Source organism: Priapulus caudatus, unplaced genomic scaffold, assembly GCF_000485595.1.
Source record: "Priapulus caudatus unplaced genomic scaffold, Priapulus_caudatus-5.0.1 Scaffold98, whole genome shotgun sequence".
In the NCBI taxonomy this organism is placed as follows: Eukaryota; Metazoa; Priapulida; class Priapulimorpha; order Priapulimorphida; family Priapulidae; genus Priapulus; species Priapulus caudatus.
Genome location: NW_014577159.1, coordinates 541,821 through 552,042, shown reverse-complemented (window position 1 = coordinate 552,042; position 10,222 = coordinate 541,821). Strand labels below are relative to the sequence as shown.

Sequence of the window (10,222 nt, the reverse complement as noted above, 5' to 3'; positions counted from 1 at the left end):
GTACAGCTACAAGATTTTTCAATGGATGGATGTCAGGCGGTGTATTGACGTTAGTCACACAGCCTGGTCGGGTTACCCGAGAATAAAAGTAAATTGTAAACATGTATGTTTCCGTTTACATCTCGCATGGGCTGCATCGCACAACTGCGATTCATAAAAAAATATGCGTAGCAAATGGCTGAAAATACATCGCGAATTGCGATGCGATACCGGGAAAATTATTCCCTGGGAAAGATGTTAAAACTTTTAGTAGCGCTGAGAGGGTCTATGTCCCCCAGGGTACTGCCGGAACGTACCCTGGTAACTATCTGATATGGTTACAGTTAGGGTTAGGGTTAGGCAAGGCTCCACATTTTTTTTCAGTGGCCCGAAAATGAAATCTGGTGGCCCAGAAAAACAAAACAAAGAAAAACATTATAAATCTTTAATTCAATCTTGTATTGTACATTATTTGAAAAATGGGCCGTCTGATGCACTTGCACAAGCCTAAAATTACCTTTAAATCGCTCTTTCACAAGGCATTCCCTCAAAATTCACCCTTTGAGATTTGAATCGATAAAACGGGGAATTTTTTTTTATGTGAAAAAATTACCCCCTTATGAAAATGTACTGTTCCAAAATATGTGACTGCACGTCGCATACTTTCGCACACAAACTTTCGAACGCTGGCAGTTTCTCTTCGGATCCGAAACAGCGCACGCGCGCACATGGATATATAATTATGCATTATTTTGTACAGCCTGCATGCATGCAGCTAGAGCTAGAGCTCCAGCGCACCTAGCTAGCAATATACATTATACATACAGTGCAAACAAAAATTGCGACCGGCGCGGTGTCTGCTGATTTGTGTTCATTTGATCACGCTCGCTCCACAAATTGCTCGCTCTCTTTTGAATCAGATTAGCACGTACGTAAGAAACAATTATTTTTATCACATACACTTTTTTAAATTTTGGTGGCCCGACATCAAGTTTTGGTGGCCCCGGGCCACCGCTAGTGTCGAGCCTTGGGTTAGAGTTAGGGAGTAGGCGACTCCCTAGACTCCTTAGTGGAGTAGGCGAGGTACGGTCCAGAATATTAAATAGTACCAGGGTACGTTCCGGTATACGGACCGTACCCTGGAAGACATAAACCCTCTCAGCTTTAGTACTAGCAGTTAGTTAAAAGCACATACATCGCACATGCACCATAGAATGGCAAGCCTGGGCGTAAGTACAATTTCCTACCACCCATCATGGCAGCCTCCAACTAGGAAATCCCTGACCGGACTCCTCCAGTATTGCGCAACTGGCGCATTGTATACAGCCCCCACCCCCGCATGCGCTAATTAATATTACACGATGCTAGTGTATTTGATCTCATCTCGCGAACGAGTTGCGATATTTCTAGAAATCTACCTACGTGTAGACTCGTCTTAGCTATGCATGATCCGCGTACGTTAAGTTTAATAAAGTGCGGTTACTTAATAAAATGCAAAAATATAAACGCGCGGTATCGAGCATACTAGACCGAATAATTCTGTCCCATATAACCTTTTTTATATTTTGGTGAGGGTTATATTGGGACAGAACGGGGTTCATTGAAATTTCGTGAGATCGCATGCAAAATGCATGCGCTGCTAATGCGGCCCGGCCGTACGTCGCTATTGGCGCGAAAACCCTACCGTTCCCCTATCACATGGCTTTAACCTTTGCCTACTGATCATGTGTATACATTCACCTTCAATCGTTATTTACTTCTTTAAAAGATTGTTTTTCAGAACCCCGCTTTCATTAAACTTTAGTAAGAATTACGTTGGCATTTACAAACAATCAGGACCAATCATACGAGTTATTCAGGCCTCATGCAGCGCCACAGATGATACAAGCGAGAACCAGGGGGCCTATTTGTAACAAGACTCGCCGTCTGATTGGTCTGATTGTTTGTAAATGTGCCAACGTAAGTTTACTAAAGTTAATGAAGCGGGTTATTTCCTGAAAACAATCTTTTAAAGTAAATAACGATTGAAGTGAATGTTATACACATATCAGTAGCAAGGGGTAAGCCATGTAGAAGGGGTTTTTCACGCAATACTAAGCGGGACGTACGGGGCGCGATAGCAGTCCCATCAATCACAATTTGCATGCGATCTCACGAAATTTCAATGAACCCCGTCTGTCCCAATATATAACCCTCACGCACCCAAAATATAAAAAAGGTTATATGGGACAGAATTATTCGGTCTACGAGCATACTGACACGCATCAATTGTGTACAGCCGACCAGACGCGGGGGTATGGGTGGGTCCAGGCTATGGGTCGCCGGCGGCGGTCGGAGTCGGGTGCCGCCATGATGGGTGGTGCGAAACTGCACTTGCACCCAAGCCTGTATTGGGTGAGTGGGATGGGCATATTACAGCACTTTGGATGAGTAAACCAAGCCTACGATCATATGTTCAATGTTGTTGACAACCTGCGTATGTATTGTAAATGTAATACGTTAACTCGGCACCGGTAGCGGCGGTACCACAACACAAGGTTGCACAGGATTGTGCAAGGTTGTGCCACGCATTACATGATGTATTATTATCATAACATAAGGTATCATACCAGTCCCTATCAAATATCTTAAAACACCCATCGGCGTCATTATCTCCACTCTGTGAAGATGCCAATTTATCAAAGAAGTCGCCACTAGGGTAACCAGCACTGTTATTAGCGGCCATATTTGTTCCTGTGTACACATTTCCACGCGTCACGTGTGACTGTGTACACATTGTCATTTCCACGCGGAAATCGCGCTGCGTGCTAAACAAACCACCAGTGCTGGTGGTCGCATGCACCTAGAGCTGGCGACGTGCTCTCTAGGAAATAGCAGAAATTCAGCGAAATACTGCTTCCGTCGGCAACTCTAGTAAACTCCAGTAAACTCCGTTTGTGTGTTTTCGCTATATACACATTTCGAATAATTTCTCAGTTTCACACGGGGAAATATCGGATTTGCGCATGCCCGTTCGCACCGAAAATATAGAACATGCGGCGAAATTTTGAATGCAAATCATTCTCGGGCTATCTGAATACAGGAAAACATGGTAAAATTCGGCGACCGCTTGCGTATCTGCGAATTGCAGCGCGCCATCTTTTTCGTACGGCCGACGGCGATATGCACGTCAGGTGCTGGACACCTACTCTACATAGCTTTCCAGTTAATTAGGTTCCTGCAACTGGAGCGTGGCTTTACAGCGTCCCACTTACTCGAGGCACCCCGCCCCTAGAGTCCAGACTGTCTCAAAACACAGCGCGCCAAATATGTGTCTAACTATATAATATAATGGTTAGACACATATTTTTTTTTACAATGTTTTTTATTTCTAGATCCACCAAAGCAATAATATCAAACAATAGGCATGGTACATTGGTACATGTATATGAACAATGATTCGTATTTGACGAGAGCTATACAGAGTAATTTTTTGCCATAATTTTTGGCGGGGGATATCTAATGCAACATGCAACAACGTTACAACAGAAATAGGCAATATATATAGGCAACAAGGCCTTTTTGTATATGTTAAATACCTACAAACTGATGCCCATTTTCCATAAAATCTGTCGAGTTTGTTATATATATATATATAGGAATGCGTGTATATGCAATGTATGTGTTTATGGGATATCTACAATACACACACATACGCATACACATAGACATACACGTACAGCTTATATACAAGTACATACGCTTATATACATAATATACACACAGACATATATATACATTTATACATTGTACCGACTATCCCACCATTTTATCTATACTACAATAAAAATAAGCAACGCGCCTTCTGTTGTGCCGATTTAAATATAGATATTCTTTATATAAAGCTATACACACACGCGCTATAGCTTCAAATAAAAATTTTGATTCTTATTGATAAGGTTCACATTAAGAAGTTTCATTGTTCAAGTTAAATTTCAGTTTATGTGTATATTCGTTATTTAATGACAGTCACGCACTCGCAACCGCGCAGACAAGTATAGGTTCTAAGCACATGTAGTGTTCACTTTTTAATAAAAGCATCAAATTTGGTACACGTGTGCTCTGACATATTCTAAACATGATAGGAGGTGGACCCCAACGTAATTTGCCGTAGCACTTAATTTTCAAATTGGCCGCCATGAAATATAAAAAATGGCATATATCCACATCTAATTAACATTTGTGAGTGATTTTAAATGTTTGATTATATTTTTTAAACACAAAGGAATTCAAGTAGATCAAAATTAAAACAAAATTGGTCGTCGTGCGGCTTCCGTCGTTTAGATGGTTCGGTCCAGCCGAGCCCTCTACGTCGGTGTCTGTACCATCGTCGTGCACCAATTTCAATCATGGCACCATGAATGCGAGACTATACGTTATTGCTCTCATAATCTCGTAATTGCCTGCCGATGTTGTTAGGTGTGTCATCGTCTTGTCTGTCTTGTCTGTCTGCTGCCCACCGTCAACATTGACACGATCCCTCGCGCGTGCCATTGATCTCGCGCCCTAGGATTCGGATCCGAGCTATACACACGGCCTTCTTGGCCGGACGCGCGCGCACCGCACGCAACCTTGCTCCCAACGCATCCGCTCTCTCTCAGGCGCAGGGTGGGCGGCACGCGCGAGCTCTCACGACGCACGCACGTACACGCAGCAGGCCAGCAGACACGTACACGCACGCCCCCGGTACGCACTGTACTTCGCTCGTTTTTCAACTCTTCTGCCCCTTCTTCTGCTTCTTAGCTGATCTCACCGTTCTCACTCTTTCTCACGTTCTATTCGGCCGTACAATTCGATCTATACATGACTGTCCCCGTTTTATACTCTTCGTCTCCTCCTGACGGGTTCTCCCGCCTCTTATAAGGCGGCCGCCACACACACCCACCTACACGCACACACACACACACACACACACTACAAACACACACCGTGACACTTCAGACGTTACCCACGGACAACAGCACGCACACTCAAACACGGCAGAAGGCGCTATCTACACACACCACACACGAACACGGTTCTCTGACACACACACACACACATCACACAAACGACCACACACAACCTACACACAGTCTACAGTGTAGAACCACTCAGCGCATCCAAGTCGGGCTGCGGAACACAACTGGGGGGAGATTCAAACACCGAGCATCGCCCAGTCACACACACACACACAACACCCACGCTTCCGGACGCGAAACCGTTTTGCCATTCTAAAGACGGCCTTCCGATCGTGTCCATGGTTTGTACCATTCGTACATCTATCTCCAGTCTCTTCTTCCCTGCCCCAGTTCGCTGTCTCTCTTCTCCTCCCTCTCTCTCCCTTATCTCTCATTCCTCTCTGGTCTACTCTTCTCCTTCTCTCTCATCGTGTCGTTCTCTCTCTCTCGTCTGCTCGTTCTCTTCCTCTTTTTTTTCGGCATAATCCCTTTGTTCTCATTCTCTCTCTCTCTCTTCTCTCTATCTTCTCTCTCTCGTCTCTCTTCTCTCGTCGTCTCATCTCTCTCTCTTCTCTTCTCTCTCATCTCTCTGCTCTCTCTTCTCTCTCTCTCTCCCTCATCTTCTTCTCTCCCTCTCTCTCTACTTTCTCTCTCTCTCTCTCTCTCTCTCTCTCTCTCTCTCTCTCTTCTCTCTTCTCTCTCTTCCCCTATCACTCCTCTCTCTCTCTCTCCTTCTCTCTCTGTCTCTCCTCTTCTCTCTCTCTCTCTCTCTCTCTCGTCCTCTTTCCTCTCCTCTCTCTCTCTCTCTCTCTGCTCTCTCTCTCTCGTCCCCTTGTGACTTCTGCCTCATTATATCTCCGCTCTCCTCTCTCCGCTCAACTGGAAAGAAGAAGCTCGCAGAGAAAGAGATGTCTGATCACGAGGGTCTGTGAAGGAGAAGTCGAGGGATGAAGGCAGGCGACACAGGACAGGGAAGAGGAGGGCGGTTAGTAATGACATCGGGGGAATGTAGGCGGAGGAGGAGGCGAGGTGAGTGAGCCGGGAGGACGGAGCGAGGCTAGGGAATGCTGCGGGGACTGAGTGGTGGAGGAGTGTCTCGGGGAGTTAAGACAGTTCGTATAGTGGGTGTTTGTCACCTCGCCCACGGACGTAAAGTCTCGCTGAGTAAACGGGTGGAGGGAGGATAAGTCGGTATGTAATCGGTCCTCGTGCAGTTTCTGCATTTCTGCTGCTGCGTTCGTGATGTGCTGTGCGTGTCGTGTGCTGTGTGGTGTGTGGTGTGCATGTGTGTGTGTCGATTGTGTGTGTGTGTTGTGTTGGTGTGATGTGTGTGCTGTGTGTGGGTGCGTGCTGTGTGTGTGTGTGTGTCGTAGTGGTTCGCTGCGAAGTCGATTCAGATCGCCTTTATTAGGTTAGAGGACCCAGCACGACGCGTATTTTTGTTCGCCCGGATCGCGTGCGAATTTTTAAATCGCCTCGAAAAATTCGCCCGTAGCTGCCCGTTTCACGTCGACGCCGATATTCGTACGCCCGTACGAATTCGCCCGTTATCAAAAATGTTAGATATTTTCTGGGACCGATTATTTGACGCCGGCGATTATGGGCGATTATTTACGCTGGCAAATTTCGCTCGTTGTTCCCGTGCTCTCGGCGTATTGTGTCAGAGGCGCATCGATTTTTTTAAACCAATCGGACCAGGTGTTTGTTGATATCACCTGTGATGTTCGCTGGTTGAACTCGTGTTCATGTGATGTGTGTGTTCCGATCGAGTGGCGTTACGCGTACGCTCTCAAATTATCGCTACACGTGCTGCCCCTTCGTGACTCGGGGCGTATAATTCGCTTGGCCGAGTTTAATCGTCGCGATTCCGGGCGAAAAATACGCTCCGTGGCCCCCCAGCTTTACATATATGTGGTAATACATATTTACCATATATATATTACATTACTATTACACATACATGTTACATTAGCTATACCACATTACATGTTACATTGCTGGCGAGCGTATGAACTCTCCCGCTGCAGTGCCTCTGTCTGAGTTCGTGGTCTTAATATGCGCGCTCTCATGCGTGTTATTGATTGTCCATGACATACCACGACTGAAGCTCGTTACCCCATCGGATGTGTGATCCGTCGTTATTTTGATAAGCGAGAGAGAGAGAAAGAGAGGGAACGGGAGGCGAGAGAGGGAGAAAGACGAGAGACAAAGAGAGAGAGAGAGAGAGAGAGAGAATACACACACATGTGACACACGCACCACGCGCACACAACTACGCACACACAACGCCCCACAACACACGACACACACGCACACGAACACGCACAGTCGCACACCACATTACACACACACGCGTGCGCGCACAACACACACGCACACACGCGACACACACGCCACACACACGCCAGCACACATTACAACACCACGCTGCCGTGCGCGCCAGCACACACACGCACAGCACGCACAGCAGAGAGAGAGAGCAGACAGACCAGAGATACGCGAGAGAGCGTCGGGAGGAGACCCGTGGAGCGTGAGCGGAAACAGAACAACAGCGAGGAGATGATAGAGATAGACAGAGACGAAAAGAGAGAGAGGAGATGAGAGAGCACTGGGAGAGATGAGGGATAGAGAGAGATAACACGAGCAGAGATAGAGAAGACCGCGGAGAGAGGAAAGGAGAGAGACAGAGGAGCGGATGAGAGACAGAGCAGAGAGAGAGAACGATTGCCTACGCACGAGAGCGGAGCCGAGAGGAGAGCCGGACAGACGAAAGAGAGAGCACGAAGAATCTGGTCCCCCACTGTGACAGAGTGAGAGAGGAGCAGAGGCCTGATAGATGAAAGAAAGAGACGAGAGAGAGAGACTGGAGGACTGGACGTGGAGAGACGGACGATGGTTCGGAGATGTCCGGGTAGGAGTTCAGAGAGAACGAGAGAGAGAGCAGAGGGAGCCGACGAGTGAGCAATAGCTACACACGTTCGTATCAATAGCTACACACTCCGCATTCATTCAACTCTCTGAGTCGCTCTTAAAATCAGCCGAGCCAGAAGTATATTAGGACTAACGAACTCCCAGTTAATCTAAACAAACACTCGCTAGCAATAAACACTAAAAACCCTTACCAGCCAACGAAGCCCGTACTCTCTCCCTCTCCCTCTCTCACTAACTAACAGAAATTCACTCTCTCTCTCTCTCTCTCTCTCTCTCTCTCTCTATAAATATACTTATATATAGTACCGTATATATATATAATATATACTCTGCTGTCTGTCTGATCTCTCTCTCTTTCTCTCTCTCTCTCTCTCTGTCTGTCTGTCTCTCGTCTTTCCTCTCGCTCTCATCTCTCTCTGCGCGTCTCTCTCTCTCTCTCTCTCTCTCTCTCTCTCTCTCCCTCTCCCTCTCTCACTAACTAACAGAAATTCACTCTCTCTTTCTCTATATATATATATATATCTGTGTCTGTCTGTCTCTCTCTTTCTCTCTCTCTCTCTCTCTGTCTGTCTGTCTCTCTCTTTCTCTCTCTCTCACTCTCTCAACAGAAGTCAACACAATAAGAATTCATTTAAAGTTAATTTTAATAATTTTAATTACAATCACTCAAAAATATTATTTAGAATTGAAAATACACCCAAGCATATGTATTTTGGCATTTCATGGCGGCCATTTTGAAAATATGCAAATGAGGTAATTATGTAATGACATTAAATGTTAGCTTAATCGGTTGCTCATGGTTTTTTGTTTTTTTCGCACGCACGCACCATACATACGCACATTTACTGATGCGATATCATATCCCTGCAAACAATATTTGCAGTTTCTCTGTTTAGGATATTACGAGCGATTTCCTATAGATGAACGGAGAAGAGCTTAGTAACGTTTGTTAGAAAGATGGAGAAGAATTAACTCACTATATTACGTATTTTATCTATCGGTTGAAACGTGGACCGCAGGTGCATATAACTGCGACCTCGCGTATCGCCGTGTATAGCGGTCATGCATACATGTTTAGAAATACCTATAAAATATATACGACATTCTATTAACTTCATCGTTGTTACTCGCCGCAATCCCCTAGGAATGCATCAAGTTGGACCTTGCCCTCGCAGCGTCACACCTGCATGGTATATGTAATATAGGCGTTGTCCCCGCTCCCACTGTGCATATATATATACCGCTTTTTTTCAAACTGCGTCGTTTATTGGCCGTAAATTTTTTCCACCCGCGTAAGGTCGTTGACGTTTGTTTGTACGCCAACGCAGTAGCGATATGGATTTATGAGTCTCATACGAGAAGGCATATAGTTGCTGCAAGTGTGTGGTGCCAGCACTAATATGTGCAATGCCATCGATAGCTCATGTTACAGCGGCAAACCTGACGGAAACTACCGCGTATGATAATATGGGTCAATATAGTTGCATCCGGAAGTCAACCGGATTCTGTTTAGCACTATAGCTGTTCTCGGGAACGCCGGAAGATGAATTTAAGTGGAATGCCTACTTTCTCGGCTACATAGGACGTACATTGGCCTATATATCGTACTCCCTCGCGTGATATAGAGTAAAGAGGCTGATTGGTTATCTGCGATGTTAGTGTGACCGTCTGCAAAGTTACGTCAAGAAAGCCATATGTATAGAGTCGCCAAGGCTAACTGCATGATTTTCGCACCTCGTCGACTGATCTATATACAGGTTAGCGGCTGATCTTCACATCTCGGCAACTAATATTCACATCTCGGCAGCTGATCTTCCCGAGGTCAATGCCCTGGACAACACATTCCACCAGAAGGTCGGTCTGCCTCTAGACCCGTCATCGCGAGGCGCTCAGGTTCACTTCTAGAAGCAGGCAGGTACTACAATTAAATAAACACCGATGTACTGGACTTCATATGCGACTCACATATATGAGTGTGTGATTGTATTGATTAATTATGGCGAATTATTTTACTTTCATGAATTTCACTTTATACTTTGAATAATAATTTATAATCACTTTATAATTTCAATTCGCTTGGTGTGCGACTTCATGTGTGCAATTTATTTACGAGTTTATATAATTTTGCTGCCATTTTTTTACAGTAATCGTAAGGGGAACCAATCTATAGTCCTGCGGGTCGTTGGTCCTACGGGTCGCTGGTCCTACGGGTCGTTGGTCCTACGGGTCGTTGGTCCTACGGGTCGTTGGTCCTACGGGTCGTTGGTCCTACGGGTCGTTGGTCCTACGGGTCGTTGGTCCTACGGTTATTAGTAAGAGGGGTAGAGTGAATG

At 45.7% G+C, this 10,222-nt stretch overlaps 1 protein-coding gene across 1 annotated transcript in view; it reads left to right on the top strand.

Moving 5' to 3' along the window:
- The first annotated feature begins 9,578 nt into the window (after positions 1–9,578).
- LOC106805057 (sphingolipid 10-desaturase-like) overlaps positions 9,579–10,222 on the top strand; it is a 12,484-nt gene continuing 11,840 nt past the window's right edge. Inside the window, exon 1 of the mRNA XM_014806529.1 lies at positions 9,579–9,804. The gene's annotated coding sequence lies outside the window, so the exon portion shown is untranslated. The remainder of the gene's footprint in view (positions 9,805–10,222) is intronic.